Raw genomic sequence first — 23,500 nt, forward strand, 5'->3', positions numbered from 1 at the left:
AAATTTTTTTTTTTCAAAAAGACCTTATAGTTTTTGAGAAAATCGATTTTTAAGTTTCAAGGGCGAAAATGTCTTTTAAATGCGGAAAATGTCAGGTTTTTTTGCACAGGTAACAATAGTGTATTATTTTCATAGATTCCCCCAAGTGGGAAGAGTTTTACTTACTTCGTTCTGAGTGTGGGAAATATAAAAAAAAACGACGTGGGGTCCCCCCTCCCAGACCTCTTTAACCCCTTGTCCCCCATGCAGGCTGGGATAGCCAGAATGCGGAGCACCGGCCGTGTGGGGCTCCGCACCCTGACTATACCAGCCCGCATGGTCCATGGATTGGGGGGCTTGGCTGCCCCTCCCCTTCCGAGCCCTTGTCCAATCCAAGGACAAGGGGCTCTTCTCCACCTCCGATGGGCGGTGGAGGTGGAGGCCGCGATTTCCTGGGGGGGGGTTCATGGTGGAATCTGGGAGTCCCCTTTAAAAAGGGGTCCCCCAGATGCCCACCCCCCCTCCCAGGAGAAATGAGTATAGAGGTTCTTGTACCCCTTACCCATTTCCTTTAAGAGTTAAAAGTAAATAAACACACAAACACTTAGAAAAAGTATTTTAATTGAACAAAAAACATAACCACGAAAAAAGTCCTTTAATATTCTTAATTAACCATTAATACTTACCTGTCCCTTTAAATAAATGATCCCTGGAAATAGCCTCGGAAATGTTCTATCAGTTACAATGTAACAAAGTTATTACAATGTAACAACTTTGTTACATTGTAACTACGCCGCACCCGACGTCACTCGCCGCTCAGCCGCCGCAGCATACACTTACGCGTCCGTGCAGGACGCTAAGTCCCCGCAGCTCCCGCTGTCCACCCCGCCCACATCTGTCACCCACATGTGGGTGACATGTGGGTGACATGTGGGAGAGGCGGGGAGGGCAGCGGAGCCGGCGGGGACTTAGCGTCCTGCACGGACCCGACAGAGCTCTGAGCTATATAGCTCAGAGCTCTCTAAGCATCTTTGTATTTGGGCTCCAAGGAGCCCCATTGGTCCTTAGCAGACCAATGGGGTTCCTTCTGATTTGAAGGAACCCCATTGGTCTGCTAAGGACCAATGGGGCTCCTTGGAGCCAAAATACAAAGATGCTTCTCAGAGCTCTGAGCTATATAGCTCAGAGCTCTGTCGGGTCCGTGCAGCGCAGACGCGTATGCGGCGGCGGCGAGTGACGTCGGGTGCGGCGTAGTTACAATGTAACAAAGTTGTTACATTGTAATAACTTTGTTACATTGTAACTGATAGAACATTTCCGAGGCTATTTCGAGGGATCATTTATGTAAAGGGACAGGTAAGTATTAATGGTTAATTAAGAATATTAAAGGACTTTTTTCGTGGTTATGTTTTTTGTTCAATTAAAATACTTTTTCTAAGTGTTTGTGTGTTTATTTACTTTTATCTCTTAAAGGAAATGGGTAAGGGGTACAAGTACCTCTATACTCATTTCTCCTGGGAGGGGGGGTGGGCATCTGGGGGACCCCTTTTTAAAGGGGACTCCCAGATTCCACCATGAACCCCCCCAGGAAATTGCGGCCTCCACCTCCACCGCCCATCGGAGGTGGAGAAGAGCCCCTTGTCCTTGGATTGGACAAGGGCTCGGAGGGGGAGGGGAAAGCTTTGCTGCCCCTCCCCTTCCGAGACCCCCCAATCCATGGACCATGCGGGCTGGTATAGTCAGGGTGCGGAGCCCCACGCGGCCGGTGCTCCGCATTCTGGCTATCCCAGCCTGCATGGGGGACAAGGGGTTAAAGAGGTCTGGGAGGGGGGACCCCACGTCGTTTTTTTTTTATATTTCCCACACTCAGAACGAAGTAAGTAAAACTCTTCCCACTTGAGGGAATCTATGAAAATAATACACTATTGTTACCTGTGCAAAAAAACCTGACATTTTCCGCATTTAAAAGACATTTTCGCCCTTGAAACTTAAAAATCGATTTTCTCAAAAACTATAAGGTCTTTTTGAAAAAAATGTTTTTCCTCTTATTCCCACTGATCCCCTTAATATACCCTGGGAATTTGGTGTTCCTAAACTTTAAGCAGGCTTTGCTATTAACTGTTAAAGTCGGCGGGTTTTTAAATGTTTACATTTTTCCTTTGAAATTTTAACATCGATTTTCTCAAAAACTATAAGGTCTTTTTTAAAAAAAATTTTTTTCCTCTTATTCCTCCTGATCTCCTTAATATATTCTCCAAATTTGAGGCTCTTAGCATTTGATGGGGCTTTGCTATTAACCCTTAAAGTCGGCGGCTTTTTTATATTATACGGAGCGTTACGGTTTAACGCGAAATTACGGTAGCGTTTAATGCGAAATTACGGCATGAACGAAACGCGAAATTACGCATTGAAAATTACGCTTACGGTATTTTCAATTACGATTTTAATGGCAATTACGCTACTGTAATTTCGCATCGTAATCGCAAATTTCGCATGCGTAATTTTAGTAATGCGAAATTACGAAAATTTCAGCTCAACTCTAGTTTCCGGTCCCTAAGGCGCTTGGTCACAGTTGTGGCACAGACTATAACATGACCAAGTGTCATAGAGAAGTGAAACATCCGTAGTTCACTCTGCCTTGTGCCCTGGCACCCACCTCCGATCCCATGTCCAGCACATGTACAAAGCAAAAAATTCACATTTGCATGTATCGAGTTTCCTGCAAACCTAAAAACTTTGTTCTTGATGATGATGTTATCCATTCAGTCGTATCAGACTCTTGGCAATTCTATGGGTTAGATCTCTCCATGCTGTCCGATCTTGTACCATTTCTACCAGTTGCCTCAAAGGGAACCTAAACTGAGAAGGATGTGGATTTTTCCTTTTAAAATAATACCAGTTGCCTGACTCTACTGCTGATCCTGTGTCTCTAATTCTTTCAGCCACAGCCCCTCAACAAGCATGCAGATCAGGTTCTCTGACTGGATTAGCTGCATGCTTGTTTCAGGTCTGTGATTCAGTCACTACTGCAGCCAAAGAGAACAGCAGGACTGCCAGGCAACTGGTATTGTTTAAAAGGAAACATCCATATCCCTCTTAGTTTAGGTTCCCTTAAGGCTGCATTTCCACTTGTGCGGTGCGAATCGCCGCGGTAAAAATTCGCATGCGGATGCGAATTTCGCATGCGGGTGTATGCGAATTTTCATGAGAAGTCGCATGCGAATTCGCATGGATGACGATGTATGCAAATTTAACCATGGCAGTGCTGGTGTGCTTTTTCCATTGTTTCTATGCAAATTCGCATGAAAATTCGCATACCCAAACCGCATGCGAATTTCATATTAAATGCATTGTATGCGATTCGCATAGCGGTATGCGGTATGCGAATTCTGATGGCTCTGCCATCCGAATTTTTTCTGCACAGAAAAACGCTCAGGAATCCTGACAAGTGGAAACAGTCCATTCACTTGTATTGCTATGCGAATTTTCATGCGAAAAACGCATGCGAATTCGCTATAGTGGAAATGAGCCCTTAAGCTCAATTCTGTGTCAGCTTTGATGGTGTCAAGCCATTTCAGGCTAAGAACTTTGTTCTTAGTTAGCTTGAAATGAGGCACCATGGCATCTCAGCAACATAATACAGACTGCCTAGAGACAAAATGGCTGCTGGGTGGTTCTTTCTTACAATCTCTGCAGAGAAAGCGGTCTGTGGTACTTAAGAGGGATAATTTAGTGAAGCTAAAGATTAATGGTGATTACATTTGCAGTGCTGCTACAAAGGAGGAGGCTAGACGTTTGGTGGTGTCTCTGTCAGAGACCCCAATCTAACTTCATACCCTTAAAAATGCTCCTCACCCACCAAACTAGGGTCAAACCAGTGCCCGATAGGCACACATTTTGCTACTTCTTCATAAATCCAGGTTAGCCGGCTGTTGGAAAATATACATATTCTTTCAATTGGCACTTGCATGAAACAGCCATAGCTCAACCATGAATTTACTAACCTTTCAGAAACCCTGACTACATTGTTTTTCATCTGGATTTTTATTTTTCATTCAGTTATTTTTTTATTGACTTTTTGACCACAAAGATCTCCATTTAATGTATATTTAATTGTAGGTATATCCTAAGTGGGATGAGCTGAAATTTAAAAAATTCATGACCAATTAAAAATGCACAACTGAAAATGTATGTTGTTAAGTTATATTCATTTATTTATAATATTTTTTTAATGTATTCTTCAGTGAGGTTTTGAGGCTTTAAAATGTAGTTAAAACATAGAACCTTAAAGCAGAGCTCCAAATATATATAACCTAAAGGCACTTCCTATAAAAGTTAGGCCATGTTCACAGTGGTGCGTTGCGTTCCCTGTGATCGCAGAAATGCAACAGATTGGGAAAGCGGTGCCGCATGTTATACTCGTATTCCGGCACAGTGTAGGGCACGAGGGCGGAAGCAGTCAGAGCTGTGATCGGGGCCTACAGCGGCAGCATGGAGGAGAGAAGTAAACTAAGGCTGCATTTCCACTTGTGTGGTGCGAATCGCCGCGGTAAAAATTCGCATACGGATGCGAATTTCGCATGCGGGTCTATACGAATTTTCATGAGAATTTGCATGCGAATTCACATGGAAGACGATGTATGCGAATTTAACCATGGCAGTGCTGGTGTGCTTTTCCATTGTTTCTATGCGAATTCTATGATGAATTCGCATGAAAATTCGCATGCCCAAACCTCATGCGAATTTCCTATTAAATACATTGTATGCGATTCGCATAGCGGTATGCGAATTCTGATGGCTCTGCCATGCGAATTTTTTCTGCACAGAAAAACGCAAAGGAATCCTGACAAGTGGAAACAGTCCCATTCACTTGTATTGCTATGCGAATTTTCATGCGAAAAACGCATGCGAATTCGCTATAGTGGAAATGAGCCCTAAGGGGAAGTGTCTGCAGACTTAACATTTGTTTCAATTCAGGTCCACTTTAAAGTTTCCACATGGCATAACAGGCATTAGATGGGTGGGTCCATCCTCACAGATCACGGGAAAGTCATCAGCAATGTGGTTGGACACTTGCGCACATTTTAAACAAATCAGTAATAAAGAAAATCTAAAGTGTGCACGGAATGTAAAGCTTCTCTTGCACAAGAAATAAGAGAGTAAAGGTGCTCATACACTAATTGATTTCACCCGGCCGATTCAAATGTTGTGATTGAATCTGATAGAGTTTGATGCACCAACATACTAGCCGAGTGTAATTTTTAGTACTGCTGCAGAGTACTTACAGCAGCAGAGTGAACGCACCTGTCCGGGTGGCACGCTCAATGCAGTCTGTGTCCTTCTGTCTTCATCTCCACCAGTGTTGCCAAGTCATCCCTTTAATTACTGACACATCTAAGGTATACAGGTTCTGAGACTATTTGCACATAATCAGTGCCTTAACTGCATCGACCTAGCCACAAAACCTGTATAATTCATGTGTCAGTAATTAAAGGGATGAGTTGGCAACACTGATCTCCAGCCTTGACCATTCTCCGTGACCAGGCAGCATGTGCGTACTCACTTAAAGGAAACCTGAAATAAATATAATTATATTAAAAAGAAACATTACCTGAATCATCTGTTTTCCATTATTTGATCAAATACCATTTTCGCCACTTCCTGCTGCCGCTATTAGCAGTTTTTTAAAACGTTTTCCTGACTTCCAAGCAAGATGACCACAACCCCGGAACTATTTCCGGGGCATTGCAGCGTTAACTTAACACGGGCAGGCTTTCGCACGAGAGGACTCCAGCACTGGTAACCAGAGTCACCAGAACGCACACGGAGGGGCTCAGAAAGGGGAGTGACACAGGGCACAGAGGAGAAAGAGACAGAAGAGGACAGCCTCCTCCTGTCTGCTCACCATCGACCTAACAGTGGATTCGGAGACGGGCAGAGGCTGCAGCAAATGGCAGACACAGCGCAGAGGTATGTCAGGCCTCAAAAGCATATATCTCATATGACAGATTATTGAAAAAACATGATGCTGGACCACGGAGAACAGGCACCAGCCAGCAGGGATGAAGATGGAGGGACACAATGCACCGACTCCGACTCCTAATGAATTTAAACTGTAATTAAAATAGAAAATATGATAACATTTTCTATTTCTCAGATAATAGTCATAAATAATTTATACATACAGTAATAGCTGTGCTTAGTCCACAAAAATGAAATAAACCAATCAAAATTAGTTACTTGTGCTGCTTCAATAAAGCAGTCCCCGTATTTTTAAAGTCAGATATACACATCTGATTGTGACTGTATATATATTGTGTACAGGAATCTCTTATATATACTAAATAACATCTATGCTGTAAGTATAAAGCCTGATGTGTAGCCGTGTCACTAATAGAGATGGTCAATGAGATGGAAATAATTCTGTGTTGATGATGATTTATGCAAATGTATGCACTCTCTTTGCTTGTGAAATCAAATAATTTGATATGTTAAAATTAGGTTTGATGACTAAAGGGTACCTGAGACGGATGAAAAGAAAAGTTTTATACGTATCTGGGGCTTCCTCCAGCCCCATTCAGGCTAATCAGTCCCTCGCTGTCCTCCTCCGCCACCTCGATCTTCTGCTATGAGTCCCGGTAATTCAGCCAGTCAGCGCTTCCACAGCCAGGAGCGTTCTGCACCTGCGCAATAGTGCTGCACAGGTGTAGTACACTCCCGAGGGTGGAGTGTGTGCATGCGCACTACACCCGACTGGCTCAAGTACCTGGACCTATAGCAGAAGATCCAGGTGGCGGAGGAGGACTATTAGCCTGAAGGGGGCTGGATAAAGCCCCAGGTATGAATAAAACTTTAATTTCATCTGTCTCAGGTTTACTTTGTTACACAGTAGTCAGGGCCGGATTTAGGCCAAGGCCACCTAGGCCATGGCATAGGGCACCACAGGAGCAGGGGCACCAACGCAGCAGGCTAAACTGGTGCAGCATTTGTAAGCTTGGAAATGCTGCAATGCAGGGAGATCAGGCAAGCGCCTAACTGCATTGTGGCCGGTGGCTATGGACTTGGACAGCATTGGAGACGGAAAGGAAGAGGAAGCTTCTACACTGGAGACGAGCGGAGAAATGAGTGACACTGATGGCTGCTGTAGTGTGAAGATGAGCTGGCTACCTATACTGAAAGGGGGGTGAGAAAAGGAGGGGTTAAGGGAGTCATCTAGCTACCTATACTGAAAGGAAAGGGGGAAGGAGTCTTCTGGCTACATATACTAGAGGGAAGGGGGAGGGGTCATCTGGCAACCTATGCTGGAGGGAAAGGGGGAAGAGTCATTTGGCTACCTCTACTGGGGGGAGGGGGGTCATTAGGCTACCTATACTAAAGGAAAGGGGGGAGGGGTCATCTCGCTATCTATATTGAAGGGGGCGGGGCTTGTGACAGTGGCCTAGGGTGGTAAAGAGTACAAATCCGGCCCTGACCGAAGTACTATACTCTACATATGCACTCCCCACAAAGCTGCAGGGAATCCACTGAGAATGTTGTGCACATTGAACACAGAGGTGTTGTCTATCACCCATAAACCTGGTTCAGATTGTACATGAAGAATGTGTAATAGAGGAAGAATCCCCCCATTCTTCTGCAGAGTACCTGAACATCACTCTTACATGTACCCACACTTACATTGCCTAGGGCCTGATAGATGTTCTTTGTTCCTGTCTGTACCTTCTACAAGTACTCTTATGAAGGACTAGTTTTAGTCTATGACTAAAAGTATTAGAGGCAGAAGATCCACCGGATATTCAGGTGACTGGTAGGCCCAGTGCACACCAAAAACCTCTAGCAGATTCTCAAAACGCTAAAGATTTTTGAAGCAGATTTCAGAGCAATTCTAGGCATGTTTAGAGAGGTTTTCTCAACATGCCTAGCGTTTTTTGGAGCGTTTTTGTGTAGCAGATTACAAATTTTGTTACAGTAAAAGCTGTTACTGAACAGCTTCTGTAACAAAAACGCCTGGAAACCCGCTCTGATGTAGCGTTTTTCAGAGCCATTTTCCACTTTCCTATACTTTAACATTGAGGCAGAAACGTCTCAGAAATCTAAAAAATGCTGCAGCCCCCAAGTTTGCGTTTGTGGAAAAAACGACTCGCTCTGGTGTGCACCATCCCATTCACTTTCATTAGCCAAGCAGTTTTCCCCCTGCAAGCGTTTTAAAAAAACGCTTCAGAACCGCTCTGGTGTGCACCAGCCCGTATTGTTAAAAAGGGAATAAATATGTCAGCCTACATATCCCTTTTACTTTAGTTGTCTTTTAAAATTCCTAAGCGTTTGCAGTTAAGAGTTGGAGTCGGTGGAATCCTAACCTGAGGAGTCGGTGGATTTTTGTACAGACTCCACAAGATCATGACTAGCAAATCAAAGACTTACACATCTATCACCTGACCAAACTCATCACATGCTTCTCCACAAGTTCTCCTAGGCGAGTTCTATCACCCATACCAACTCCTGATGATAGCCCTACTAAAATAACTAACCCCGATCTCTAGCCCTAACCAATATTTGTCTTAATTTTCAGGTGCTTGATTGAGCCACCTACACACTGTTATTGTATAGCCAAATAATGGCTATAATTTACAGTGATTTGGGCTCCTACATTTGGATGTTCTATAGCTGAGTGCTAGCACTGCCAAACTGCAATATTGCATTGCGCTTTATGTCGGCGCTCAATTGAAGCCGAAGTCTCATTACACAAATAAACTGCTTCCCCGAGAGCTTTGGGGAAAGAGAGCTACCCACTTGGTGACTGTGCCAAAATGTTGTGTTTTTGATTATTGTCTTACAGCAGAGTCCCTGTTATCCAGGCTTCGGGCAACCGGAAGGCTCAACTAACCGGCATGCCTGAGGGATAACGGGGACCTCTGTTTTGGGGTGTTGTGCTTTTTTGGCCTGTTGCTCAAACAAGCGGCAAGCACATGTATCTGGCATCAGGCGATCACCGCCGGAGCCGGATACTGGTGTATCTTTTTGCTGCTAAGAGCATCTTCAGGCTTTAGCCACAAAGCTCTTGGGTGGTAATAATAATCATTTTATAGCTGCTGGAAGTATAATTTGCTCCATCACTTACTTGGAATAGCTGGAACATGACAAATAATAATATCAGCTTGCTAACAATGGAACCATGTCTAAATTAATATTTTAAAAGTTGAGATTTAAAACCTGATGTTAGGGAGATCCAGTAGACGGATATGTTAAATAGAGGAAGATGAAAGACCTGCAGGCTGATTTCATCCAGCCACAGAACTGGCAGCATCCCCCCGTGTATAACGAGGATGAGAATAAGAGCTGAAAGACAAATAAATATAGCTCTGTCTTCAATAAGGTCAATTATGTGTTTGCTTGTGATATATTTGTTAAAAATGCCTGCTCTGCTCTTCATCCTTCCTTCACTGTGGAGTTATTGCCAATGCATTAATCTGCTCGGCTCAGAGGTACTGTATCCTCCAAATTACAGTTGTCATTGCTGTCATCCTTTGAACATTTGGCTTAGAGGAAACTTCTAAGTAAATAGATATCTTCTTTCTAATCCTATAGTTTCTCAATATTACCTGTGCAATGAGTGGCAATTACAGATTTAGCTTTGGATTGCCATATGCTGGTAAGATTTGGTATTGAGGCATGACCATGCAATGTGTTAACTCAAAAGGCCAGCGCACGCGCTAGTCAGTGGGGTAGCTAAGTAGCTATGGGCCCCGGGGCGAGTTTCCCATGGGGCCCCCCTAAGCACTGTATACATAACAATTGATAGGGCGCACCAAAACCTGCCAATGGCAACTACAGTTTCAGAGGTGCAAGAAGGGGATGGGGAACAGCTTGTTAATGATTACTACTATTCCAAGCATCTATAGAAGTGATTACCAGCATACTACCAAATAAAGAGATAATACTGTAGTTGAGGAAGGGCCCTATGGGGCCCCTCTGGCCCAAGGGCCCCCGATGCTGTCACTACCTCTGCAACCCCTATTGCTACACCACTGACGCTAGTGTTTTTAGCTGAGGCGGCTGGTTGGGGCCTTCTCTGTCTGAAAATTCAGCATGCACACAGCCATCCCAGATGCGTCTCCAAAGAGTGCTAGATCATCCTGTCCAAGCCTATTGTATCCCTCCTTACCCCACCTGCTGGAAGCCAAGCCACTCGGTTGTGTGCTGCCCTGTCTTCGCACCACTCCCCTCCATAGCAAGAGTACTTGTTACAAGGCTGTAGCCTAGCAACAGGTTTGTACGGCAACAAGCAGCAAGTCACTGTTGAAGTGTGCTTAGCTCTTGTACTCAGCCACTGCTTCCCATTGACTTCCTATTGGGACCTGGCTTAAAGGGCAACTGAAGTGAGAGGGATATGGAGGCTGCCATATTTATATTCTTATAAGAAATACCAGTTGCCTGGTTATCCCACTGATCCTCTGCCTTTAGTACTTTTAGCCATAGACCCTGAACAAGCATGCAGCAGATCAGATGTTTCTGACATTATTGTCAGATATGACAAGATTAGTTGCGTGCTTGTTTCTGGTGTTATTCAGCCACTATGGGAGACAAATAGGCCAGCAGGGCTGCCAGGCCACCAGTATTGTTTAAAAGGAAATAAATATGGCAGCCTCCATATTCTTCTCACTTCGGTTATCCTTCAACTGGACTCAATTTGCTTGCTGCCGACCCAGACCTTTGACTTGTGACCATTGACAATTTCTTAGACTCCACCTGCCCTTGAGGTTCAGCTTGTCTGACCTTTCTGATTGAACATTGCCTGTACTTGGCCTTTGGCTTGTCCGATCACACCTTCTGGCATTTGTCTGCTATTCATTCACACTCAACCTGGTGGCACTTTCTGTTCCCTTTCCCACTGGTGGGCCAATCCAAGGGGCAGCAAAGCAGTCTATCGTCCACTAGGGGTAGCTGCCCATCATCCCTTGTGGGCCATGCAAGTGAAGACCACTTAGACCCCATGCCTTGGGAGAGTTCATAGTTCACACCTACCACCACTGCCAAAGTCAACACAGTGCCTGAAGAACCATTCCCATTTCCTACATCTAGTAATTATAGCTGTGGATGCCCTTCAAAGAAAGAGAAGCACTACAATTATAATTAGGTGGCGCGATTATTGGCAGAGGATGTTTTTAGCGTCAAAGAGGGTTAGGGTTATGCATCATTAGAGGGAAGGTTCTAGTCAGAATAGGGTCAGGTTACATGATAGCAAGATACTGACATAAGCTAGAGCCCAATAGTAAAATACAAATTCACTGACCCAATGCGTCGATGTCAATGGACCCATTATGGGACCAGTGGAGTGTGTTGCTGTGCGATTATTGCTAACGTTACAACGCACTGCAGTTATGTTTTCAAAATAAAATTGGGCTAACGTGGCTGGCTACATTTACACTTTTGATAAGACCAGTCCCCGAATTGGGGATGAATAAGAAATTGGGCAAATGCTGCATTTAGTACAGCAGCTGACTCACCACTAAGGCCAGATTTATGCCTTTTCTGATTTTATTCCAACTCTCTTGTAGCTCGCCTTGCAGGTGCAGCAATACCCCCTCCCTATATATATGGGCTGCCCCCTCTTCCATGTATAACATCCCTGTGTATAACAACCCCTTTATCACAAGTACAGCTACTTGGGCAGCAGCTACCCTCTTCCACATGTTGCTCCCTATTTGCAGCATCCCCACTTATATATTCAATGGCCACCCAAGGCACGGGCCTTTGGGGCCTTCCCAAAAATCCAGCCCTACTCCCCACAGTCTGAGGATGCGAGGCTTGCATTTCCATGGCTAGGCTTACTTGTTTGATTAAGAATCAATTGCTTGTAACTAACAAAATGCATATTTACATGCCTCCAACTGGCCCGCTTTCCTTTCTTAACTTTTCTCCTTTCAGGAAGGAACATTGAGGCTGGCTTAATTGAGCATCGCAGGATAGCACAGCATGCCACAGCCCAGAGCTTTGTGTGCGAGAGGCAGGCTGAACATGTGAGTCGCTTGACAGAGGAAATCCCGTGAACTCTGCCTCCCTCCGCATCTCACACTCTACTCCAGCTAGACTATATCTCACCAAATAGAAGAGCACAAATATTTCATGAAACCGCATGAATATTTTACAGTAAGGAGTGAAACAGGGGTATTTTTTTTCTCCGTAGTTAAGCATCACAGAAAATTACTAGCATTAAAATATGCAAAGCTTTAAAAAGCTGTTAACTGGCAGCCATATGAAATATGTAACAGCCGTCGCATAAACACTTCTTCCTGCTTACCCTGGGCTCTTGTCGCAGGCTTGAGCTGTTTGGAATGTTGTTTGTTTACTGAGGAAAAAAAATTCTTACTAAATAACCTAATATTTTCTGATGTGTTGATAAGTACCTCCTAACACTAAAATTTAAAATGAAACAAGATCAAGATTGTACATTAAAGTGTACCTGAGACAAAGCTAGCACAAGGATTTATACTTATCTGGGGCTTCCTCCAGCCCACACACACAAGCAATAGAACATAGCAGTACATGCATCCAGCTACATTTAAGTGGTCAGCAGGTGCTCGTCAGCCAATCAGGATGCACTGTCATACACCCTTTACCTGCCATACCACATCTAGCAGCCATTAGCATTCAGGTGGGAGGCTTCAGTTGGACGCCATCGCAAGATTGTGTCGCTAGCAGGACCGCCCCGTGCAGTCATCCCTCCCACAGGGGTCCCTCCCTAACCGCTCACCTATCCACCATGTCCTAGAGCTGAAAGAAAAAGTTTAAAAACACACGATTGGTTCGCACGGTGACCAGGGGCCCCGGACCTCTCTCACTGGCCGGGGCCCCAAGGCCAACATGCGATACCTGGAGGGAAGTGCAGGTGGGCCTGGACCTCTCACACCCAGGCTCTGGACCTCTCACATCCAGAAAACCCACCAACACTGCCTCCATACTGAATGCTAAATTCAACACACACATGCAATAGAACACAGCAGTACATGCACCCAGCTACATTTAAGTGGTCAGCAGGTGCTCGTCAGCCAATCAGGATGCACTGTCATACCACCTTCCTCCAGCCCCCTGTAGTTCTTCTGCTCCCTCGCTGTTCTCCCAGACCCCACCATTCCGTTGCTGTTAGGAACAGTAAAGTCCCTAAACGAGTTATTTAGGGACTACTGCACATGCAGTCCTGGGCAGGTGCACCCCCGATAACACTCCGGGAGCCAGGAGCATTCTGCGCATGCCCAGGTAAGACTGTAATTGTGCTTGAGCAGAACAATCACAGGAGCGCAATCGTTGGGGGGGCAGAGTGGGGCTTTGCATGAAGCCAGAACCTCATATGCATAGTGGCCCTAAACCAGTGGTAATCGTGGACTCCACAGCAGTGCCAGAGAAGGGATCAGACACACATGGACGAAGCTAACGAATACAGGTGGCTGTATGAAGCTCCAGGTAAGTATAAAACCTTGTTCTAGCCTTCTCTCAGGTTTACCTTAATAATGGCGAAAGAGCCCTTACCGTAAAGCTCTGTGCCACAGTTGCAAGGATCAGTGGGTGTCAGCGGCACTTAATCATTCATATGCCCGTAATCACTAGAGGTTTGATTTCTCATAGTGGTGAATAGAAAAATAATAGAAAGATAAGAAAAACGAACGGAAGATAAGAGAATTGACTGCAGAATCGAGCGGCAAAAACGATCGAGCGCAGAATCGACCGGCAGAAACGAACCATGTATTCCCAGCATTAGAGAAAGCTGATCTTTCAATTTAGGAGGAATAACCCCCGGGTCTGACAAAATGATTCTTTGTTTTATTTATTTTGCTTTACAATGTTGGCCTAGGCATCTATCTTCCATATAAGGGGTGTTAGGTGTTTATTGTTAGTGCGCTGCTGACTGCCTTATGAATAGTGGTATTTTATGCAGTCATAACAGTTTTGTGTATTCTACTCATATAAAACACTTTAATACCTGCTTGCTCCATATTTTGACAGGTATTATGCAGTGCATGTCGACTAAGAAGATAAATACTGGATGCTGAAAGGCCTCTGTGTTCGGCAGCTTTTGGTAATGAATGTTCTTTTGGCTGTGCATCTGTAATGAAGCTCTGCTTTATCAAGATTTCATTTAAACACATGGCTGCATACAAGACACTGTGACCTAAAAAGCTTGTCGATAAGATAATCTTTTCAGACAGGGGCGGTGGATTTTTTTTACAAAAAAATGTAGAGGTAGACTACTGCATGAAAGGTATTCCTAATTATCTAGATTAGTTATCTGGATTTTGTTCTCTTCTTTGTTGTAATATGATAGGGAGCCATCTGTTAACCACTTCAGCGAAACAATCCGCTCTTAGGGCCCTTTTCCACTAGCAATCGCTAGCGTTCACGCTGAACGCTAGCGATTGCTGAATCGCAATTACCGCCGATTCCCCGACGTTCGCGGGCGCGATTTTGCTATGCTATGCACTGCATAGCAAAATCGCGGCAAAAGTCGCTCCGCGGCGCGATCGCGATCAAGTAAAAAACGAATCGCGGTAGTGGAAATGACCTACCGCGATTCCTATGTTAAAAAGCAAACCGTAGCGATTGTAAAATCGCTAGCGGTTTGCGTTTTTGCGATTCATCTTTTCAGACAGGGGCGGTGGATTTTGAGGGGAAAAAAAATGTAGAGGTAGACTACTGCATGAAAGGTATTCCTAATTATCTAGATTAGTTATCTGGATTTTGTTCTCTTCTTTGTTGTAATATGATAGGGAGCCATCTGTTAACCACTTCAGCGAAACAATCTGCTCTTAGGGCCCTTTTCCACTAGCAGTTGCTAGCGTTCACGCTGAACGCTAGCGATTGCTGAATCGCAAAGCTAAAAAATTACCCGCGATTTCCCGACGTTTGCGGACGCGATTTTGCTATGCTATGCACTGCATAGCAAAATCGCGCCAAATATCGCTCCGCTGCGCGTTCGCGTTATTGTAAAAAACGAATTGCGGTAGTGGAAATGACCTACCGCGATTCCTATGTTAAAAAGCAAACCGTAGCGATTGTAAAATCACTAGCGGTTTGCGACTTTCCGATTCAGCCAGCGCAAACGCGCTAGTGGAAAAGGGCCTCGTTCACATGGCGTTCCGCTTGCATTAGCAATGGGGTTTTTTTTTTAGCGTTTTTTTTTTTAAATTATTATTCCCGGTGCTTGGGTGGGCGTTGCGTTTGCGTTTTTGTGAAAAGCGCTTAGAGCGCTTTTCCCTAGCGTTTTTTCGATTCACTTTCTGACACAAGTCAGTAGGTTAACTCTTTGACCAGGAAAATAATAAATACAATGTATTTATTCTTAAAAACGCGAACGCAATCGCTGCACAAAAGCGATTTTGTGAGCGTTCGCGTTTTTTCTATACCTTCCATTGAGGCAAAATTGCCCCAAAAATGGTACAGGCAGCGCTTTGCTGCACACACAGCGCACGCACCGCGCTGATATGAACCTTCTCATAGAGACTCATTGCACAAGCGTTTTGTGGGCGATTTTAAGAAAAGGCCAAAAATGCCCATAGTGTGAATGAGCCCTTATGGTCCGCAGTGATCCTGCTGAAGCCCGGGACAAATGCGCTCCCCTATAAGCTATATGGGGGAACTCATTTGCCTGGGCCGGAATTATAGTGAACTGCACAGAAGAGCGGTCTGTTTACTGCAATGGATTTCGCGGATCCGTTGCAGCATGACAAGTGTGAACGTTTCCTATGTATAACATAGGAGCAGTTTACTCTCCGCTAAGTAATAAGCAGAGAACGGCAAAAAAAAATGTCAATTTTCCACTCTAGTGGGAACAGAGCCTCAAATTGTTGATTAACCAGCCTGGCGTTCTATTAAGATCGCGAGGCTGGCGACCGCACGTTTTTTTTTTAATTAAAAAAAAACTATTGCATGCAGCCAACTGAAAGTTGGCTGCATGAAAGCCCACTAGAGGGCGCTCCTGATGCGTACTTCTGAGCTCGTCCATACCGCCAGGCTGGTTAAATACTCAATGCTCTGTTAGAACCTTTTAGGCCCCTTTCACACGAACACATTGTGACGCTCTCCGCTGTTGCTCGTTAGCCCCTCCCCCGTCACAGTGGCTATTAGTGTTTATGAGACTGGCCACACTACCTGCGGTGGGACGGAAGCTGTAGAGCTTTGCCGAGTGAAATTGCGCGGAAAGCATTTGCATCGGATTCAATGGCACCACAACAACATGCCTCCCAACTTTTGAGATAAGAAAGAGGACACTTTAAAGGTGCCCATACACTGGTCGATTTTCATGGCCAATTCGACCGTTCTGATCGAATTGGCTAGAAATCGATGCAGCAGGAAGCATGATCAGTTACTTACCTGGGTCTTTTTCCAGCCCCCTAAAGTCCTCTTGCTCCCTCGCCGTAATTCCACGCTCCGCCATTCCTCCACTGTCACCGTCCTTAAAGCGGACTTGAACTCAGAACTCCTCTCTCCTCTAAGGGCTGGAACCCACAAGAGCGTTTTTTTGAGCATTTTGGCAGCGCTGCGATACGCTAGCGTTTTGCCAAAACGCTCAGCTGATGTTAATGGATGGGGCAACTTCCACAGGAGCGTTTGCGTTTCCCAGAAACGCAAACGCAGGACCTGCAGCATTTTGGGAGCGTTAGCGCTTCAACAGTGGTGTAGCGAAGGAGCTGGGGGCCCCGATGCAAGTTTTACAATGGGGCCCCCCAAGCACTGTATACATAACAATTGATACGGCGCACCAAAACCTGCCAATGGCAACTACAGTGTCAGAGGTGCAAGAAGGGGATGGGGAACAGTTTGTTAATAATTACCACTATTCAAAGTATCTATAGAAGTGATTATTATGAGCACAGGACCAATGGAGAGGTAATACTGTAGTTGAGGGTGGGCGACTCGGGGCCCCTCTGGCCCAAGGGCCCCGATGCGGTCGCAACCTCTGCAACCCCTATTGCTACGCCCCTGCGCTTCAATGTAAAGTATTGAAACGCTAGCAGAAACGCTCAGCAAAACCTAAACTGAGCGGTTTTGCTAGCGTTTTGCGGTTCAGCACACTGTAACAAAATTAAAAATAATTCACAGGACCAATCAGGATAAAAACGCAAAACGCAAAACGCTACACAACCGCTGAGGAAAAAAATACACTGTTGCAAAACGCGACCGAAAACTCACATAAATCCGCTTGCAAACCGCTCATGCAAAACGCTAGCGGTTGCGTTTTGCGTTTGCGGATTTCAGTGGGTTCCAGGCCTAAAAGATACACAACAGCAAACATTTATTTGTTACACCCGATACAAATCCTAAAATAAATCTACACAGTTTCTACTTCCTGATTCATGAAAGCAGACAAATTGTTTACAGCCTGTGCTTTCAAATGGGCTTATCTGCCATAGGCAGTCATATGACACAGGGGAGGATCAAATTACAACTAGTGATTAGACACAAATAAGGGGGAATTAAACAGGCTAAACTCTCTAAATACATACACATACCTCCCAACTTTTTGAGATGAGAAAAACGGACACTTAAGCCACACCCCTGACCACGCCCCTAGTCATGCATACCATAAAGATTTCATAAGAAAAATATGTTGTTTTATAATTCAAACCACACTAGTCCTTTCTATCCTGGTTCATTTTCCTTCATATTAACATTTTAAAATTAGTAAAATATCAATTTAAAAGGATGGGAATAAAGTTTAAAGTCAAACATTTTTTAGTAGAGAAATATATATATTTACATAGAAAGAGGGACAAAGTCCTGAAAGAGGGACAACGTCCTGAAAGAGGGACAAATGAGGAGGTAAGAGGGACAAATGAGGAGGAAAGAGGGACAAATGAGGAGGAAAGAAGGACAGGGCTCCAAAGAGGGACTGTCCCCCGAAAGAGGGACAGTTGGGAGCTATGCATACATCGTGCATTTCTCTACGTTTTCCTTCTGTCCTGTGCAACAGTTCAGGTCCACTAAAGAGAGTCTGAAGCAAATTTAGGTAGATTTGGGGCCCCTCATGTGGTCCTTTTGGTAGTCTGAAGTGGAGAGAGGTCAGAAAAGGTGGCAGGTGGGCCCCTTGACAGCTACTAGGCCCCAAGCACCTGCCTAGGTTGCCTGGTGTCTAATCCAGCACTTAACATGAGAGTGAGAAAAATGCCCATATATTTTGAGCAAAATGGAAAAAGGGAATGTGACAGAGGGGGTGGAGAGAGAGACACAGACAGACACACACGGTGGTCAAAGAAAGAGCATCAGATAGATTTCTGTCAGATGCATGTCAGGTCGAATCTGACAGAGAGACAGATGTGTGCCACACACCAGGAACAGATTTTAGAATGAAATCTATTGCAAATCGATCTAAATGCATTACTGCACCATTAGATCCAATGCAACTCTATGGGCCATCGATCTGCTGCCAGCAGCAGACAGACCTAGATTTTCCATCCTGTCACATAGGTCACATCGATGGAAATCGGGCACAAATCAATCGGCCGTTCGATCATGCATCCATTTGCGATTGAAACAATCGCTTGCTGAAAGCGACCAGTGTATGGGCCCCTATTTAAAGGGTTACTGTAGGGGGGGGGGGTCGGGGGAAAATGAGTTGATCTTACCCGGGGCTTCTAATGGTCCCCCGCAGACATCCTGTGCCTGCGCAGCCACTCACCGATGCTCCGGCCCCGCCCACAGCTCACTTCTGGAATTTCAGACTTTAAAGCCTGAAAACCACTGTGCCTGCGTTGCCCTGTCCTCGCTTCCCCTTATGTCACCAGGAGCGTACTGCGCAGGCACAGACCATACTGGGCTTGTGCTATACACTCCTGGTGACATCAGCGGGAGCGAGGACGCAGCTGCGCAGGCACAGTGGTTTTCAGACTTTAAAGTATGAAATTCCAGAAGTGAACCGGAGGCGGAGCCGGAGCATCGGTGAGTGGCTGCGCGGGCACAGGATGTCTGCGGGGGACCATTAGAAGCCCCGGGTAAGTTCAACTCATTTTCCCCCGACCCCCCTACAGTATCCCTTTAAAGGAAACATCAGGCAATTTAATAGAGGCTTCCTCCAGCCCCTGGTAGCTTATGTGTACCTCACCACAGCTCCGATCCCAGCCGGTCTCCCCTCTGTTGAAGCCGCCGACCTGGCGAAGTCGCCTGCACAGATCGCTCCTAGGTACATAAGCACAAGTGGCGCGGCCTCACGCAGAAGTCAACATCACCAGGTCAGCGGCTGCAACGGAGGGGAGATAGGCTGGGGGCAGAGCTGCGACGAGAGACAAAAGCTGCCAGGGGCTGGAGGAAGTACCAGGTAAGTAGATCTGCTTAAAAAAAAAATAAAAAAAATTGCCTGTTTCCTTTAATGACCATTGCATACACACATTTTCCCTGCATAATACCTCTGCTAAACATCTGCTCATTGACTGTCAGCCTCACAAGCCCTGTGGCACCAGCAATATTATGGAGAGTTGGGAAAGAAACACACATTGGGCTGGCTTCCACTGACATGTCTGACATTCTGGATAAGAAGACACATTGTCATTTAGCATCTGTTATGGCAGCCAGCGTGTGAAGAAGAAGAGGGAGAATGACCAACCCCTCAAAGAATAAGATCTACCGAGTCCTGACATCAATAAAGTTTTGTAATTTAACTATTACTCGGAGTGGTTTGGTGCTGTGTATTGGGTACTTTTCCTTTGTTGCTCGGCTTCTCTTTAAAGTTAGACATTGGAAGTGGAAAAGTTCAGTCTTCAGTGAGAGAATAGGGTACGTTTTAGCTTTAGTAAAAGATTGGTATTTAATACCGATATTTTACTATCCTCGTTTTCACTGTGATAGTAAAATATTGGTAAATTTACTGATATTGTGCTGTCGGGTTTCTTGGGCGCCTCTTTTGCATGTACGCAGTACTGTTCAGAGACTGGTATATAGTCACTCAAGCTAAAATGTATGTGCTCACATACCACCCATACATTTTAATTTTAATGGGAGATAAGAAATCTACGTAATGCACGTTACAGAGTTTAGGTGGCCATACACTGGTCGATTTGCCATCAGATCGACCAACAGATAGATCCCTCTCTGATCAGATTCGATCAGAGAGGGATCTATCTGTTGGTCGTATGGCTACCTTTACTGCAAACAGATTATGAATCGATTTCAGCATGAAATCGATTCACCATCTGTGAAGCTGCCGCTAACGCCGCACCCTCCTCCCCACATACATCACCTGATCCGGCCGGTGCGAGTCCTCCGGTCTCCGCTGTCTTCTTTTCGCGCTCGGCTCCAGCTTCACTTCCTGTCCGAGGAAGTTTAAACAGTAGAGGGCGCTTTACTGTTTAAACTTCCTGCTGGGACAGGAAGAAGTGAAGCCTGCCGGACTCGCAGCCCAGCGGAGAAGGAGCAGTGGTGACAGCGGGGACACGCGCCGGCGGAACAGGTAATGTATTGCCGCTGTATTGCGTCGGTCGTCGGGCATTCGAACGCCGCTATCTATGCACTCCCGGCCCGTCGGCGATCGAGCGAAATCTTCCGCACGGACAGGAATGACGGGAACGATCGATTTCGGTCGGATATCGATCGTTCGGTCAACATTTACATAACGATTTCAAAGCAGATTCGATCACAGTGATCGAATCTGCTGTATATCGGCGGGAAAATCGTTAGGTGTATGGGCCCCTTTTGCATAACTTCTGGTAAACTTTACGTGCTCTATCCATGCTCACAAATTGTATACACCTCCATATATAATAAGGACATCCTTCTGCAAGAAATCTATATACATTTGCATGCCAAAAGGGCTATAAATACAGTAGGATGCAAAAGTTTGGGCAACCTTGTTAATTGTCATGATTTTCCTGTATAAATAAATACACCACTCTGACATTGCAGCTTTTATTGGTTTGTTTTGGGGTGCCATATCAATAGTGTACTGGGGCCCCTAGCTCCTTAGTTATGCCACTGGAGAAAATCAATAGTTTCTTAGTAGAAAAAAAGCCCTAAGGTTGCCATACATTAGGTTACTTGGCGGTCGATCAACCATCCGATTCAATTATTATAATCAAAATCGGATGAAAAGCGGTGCCGCCAAGTGTATCCCGACCACCAATACGCCCAATTTCACGCCGAAACTGGTCACATTAGTCGATCGGACATGCTGCAAGATATAGGGCTGACCTGCTCGATCGTGTGCACAGCGTTAAAGGGGAGTGGTATCGGGACGATCGACAAAACCCCAGGCGCTGTGTGTATATGTATGTATGTAATGTTTATGTGCTGTAGTGTGCATCTATACATTACCTGTCTTGTGTCCGTCTGTCTTCCGCCTCCTATTAACTGCATACACACTACCGCCGCATAGCATGCTGGCGCGTGAGGTCACACACACGCCATGCCGAGAGCACGTATGCAGCTAATAGGAGGCGCAAGATGGACGGACACTGCGACATAGGACAGGTAATGTATAGATGCTCAAATCTGTATTGTTAAAATCGCACAAAAGTAAACATACCAGTGTGTTAGGGGACATCTCCTATTCCCCTCTGTCACAATTTCACCGCTCCTCGCCGCATTAAAAGTAGTCAAAAACAGTTTTAAAAAGTTTGTTTATAAACAAACAAAATGGCCACCAAAACAGGAAGTAGGTTGATGTACAGTATGTCCACACATAGAAAATACACCCATACACAAGCAGGCTGTATACAGCCTTACTTCTGAATCTCAAGAGATCACTTGTGTGTGTTTACCTTTTGTCCCCAGCTTCTCTCATGCACTGAACATTACAGGCTTCCTGCAGACAGCTCTGCCTATGTTGTTAATTCCTCAGTATGTGACAGACCAGCTCCTTTCACAGCCTAACATAGGAGGATTTTTATCCAGCTCTCTTCTATCACTGATAAGATAGCAGAGAAGCTGCTGGCTTATGTAAATAAAACACACACTGCAGTGTGCATAGAGGAACAGTTCAACACTGAAGAACTTGGCAGCCTTCCAGACACAGGCCGACAAGTCTAACAGGGGAAAGATACATTGATTTATTACAGAGATGGTTATAGTAGAAAGAGCTGCAGTAAGCCAGAACACATTAGAATAGGTTTAGGAACTTGTAGGATGGTAGAAAAAACGTTGTAATTTTTGTTACAGAGTCACTTTAAAGCACATATACATTACATACATACACACACAGCGGCGAGCGGTGGGCGCGGCCGATTCCCAAGAGATTTCACGCTGAAATTGACCGGAATCGGCCTCCGGTGTATGGGCAGCTGACAGATCTTTCTCTAATCAGATTTGTTTAATGCTGGATACACACGGTGCGTTCCCGCACTCGATGCGCCGTTCGATTCCCATCGACTCGATTATTTCCGACATGTCCGATTCGCGTTTCGATGGATCGTTAGGTCGATTTGGCATACTTTACATGTGAATCTACCTAACAATCATCGAAATGCGCTTGGAAATGCTCGGAAATAATCGAGCAGACGGAAATCAAGCGGCGCATTGAGTGCTGTGTATCCAGCGAGAGAGAATTGCCTCTTGGTCTAATCTGCCCATCATCGCTAGATACCTTTGCAGTCTGTTCTGGAAAAAGGTCTGGCAGTCTACCTGGTGTGTCCCACTCCCAATCGTATTTCTTTTTAAATTGCTTTCGGTTTTTTTTTTCTTTTGCCTTTTAATTCAGTATCTTCAGATTGATTGTAACGTTTATTAATCCAATTCATAAATAAATTATAAACACTGCGTCTATATAACCAATACTGAATATCGCAGACTCGTTTATTGGTTCAAGGAAAAAAAACATTCTATTCACTTCCTGTTTGCTGGTTGGAGATGGAGCGCGACTGGCGGCAGGAAAGAGTTTTGAGCCAGCGCGGCTCCTGTAGATGGAGACGAGGCGTCCCGTTGCTAGGTTACCGTGTTACACACAAGTTCTCCGCCGGAGTCGGAGCGTTGTACGGCTGGAAGGTTCCGTTACGAGGTATGACAGGCAGCGCGCGGTTCCTATAACTATAGTTATCTATAGATCGTTCATGTGCTCAGATAGCAAGCTGGCAGCTGTGACTGGTAAACAGCCTCTACTTGTCTGCGTGGAGGGCAGCAATGGGACTCATAGGAATGGTGGTGCACTGTCTGAAGCCAGTGGTATTTTCAACAGTCTCTTCATTATTCATAAAAAATAATGAATTTTTGAATTTGCACTTGGTTGAGAGCTTACACTCATTGAGGCCTTGTTCCCATTGCGTTTACGTTCGCGCGGCTGTTAGCGGTTGGTGTTTTTTGACGCATCTTTTTTTTTTTCGATTCTCGGTGCTTGGTTGGGCTATTCGGTTTTTTTTGCTAAGCAGTTTTTGAAGCTTTTTTTTACTGAGCGTTTTTTTAATTCACTCCCCGACGCAAGTCAGGAAGTGAACTCTTTGACCCGGAAAATAATAAATACAATGCATTTATTTTTAAACCCGCGAACGCAATCGCTGCAAAAGCGATTTTGTTAGCGTTTTGCATTTTTCCTATACCTTCCACTGAGGTGGAATCG

General features: G+C 45.1%; 2 protein-coding genes across 15 annotated transcripts in view; one reads left to right on the forward strand and one right to left on the reverse strand.

Annotated features, from left to right (window-relative positions):
• Window positions 1–23,500, reverse strand: part of GABRP (gamma-aminobutyric acid type A receptor subunit pi) — a 321,182-nt gene that overhangs the window by 269,293 nt on the left and 28,389 nt on the right. For 3 of the 10 annotated variants that reach the window (XM_068256859.1, XM_068256860.1, XM_068256851.1), the window contains exon 1: window positions 16,339–16,452. The exons of 2 other annotated variants lie outside the window; for them this stretch is intronic. The gene's annotated coding sequence lies outside the window, so the exon portion shown is untranslated. Of the gene's footprint in view, window positions 1–10,138; window positions 10,209–12,274; window positions 12,323–16,338; window positions 16,453–23,500 lie in introns of those variants that run through there. 5 more of the 10 variants (XM_068256852.1, XM_068256857.1, XM_068256855.1 and 2 more) reach the window with 5 other exon arrangements.
• CFAP46 (cilia and flagella associated protein 46) overlaps window positions 22,851–23,500 on the forward strand; it is a 287,892-nt gene continuing 287,242 nt past the window's right edge. For 4 of the 5 annotated variants that reach the window (XM_068256846.1, XM_068256850.1, XM_068256848.1 and 1 more), the window contains exon 1: window positions 22,851–22,945. The gene's annotated coding sequence lies outside the window, so the exon portion shown is untranslated. Of the gene's footprint in view, window positions 22,946–23,020; window positions 23,110–23,500 lie in introns of those variants that run through there. The other variant, XM_068256847.1, reaches the window with a different exon arrangement.

This window comes from Hyperolius riggenbachi, chromosome 10, assembly GCF_040937935.1.
Source record: "Hyperolius riggenbachi isolate aHypRig1 chromosome 10, aHypRig1.pri, whole genome shotgun sequence".
NCBI lineage: Eukaryota > Metazoa > Chordata > Amphibia > Anura > Hyperoliidae > Hyperolius > Hyperolius riggenbachi.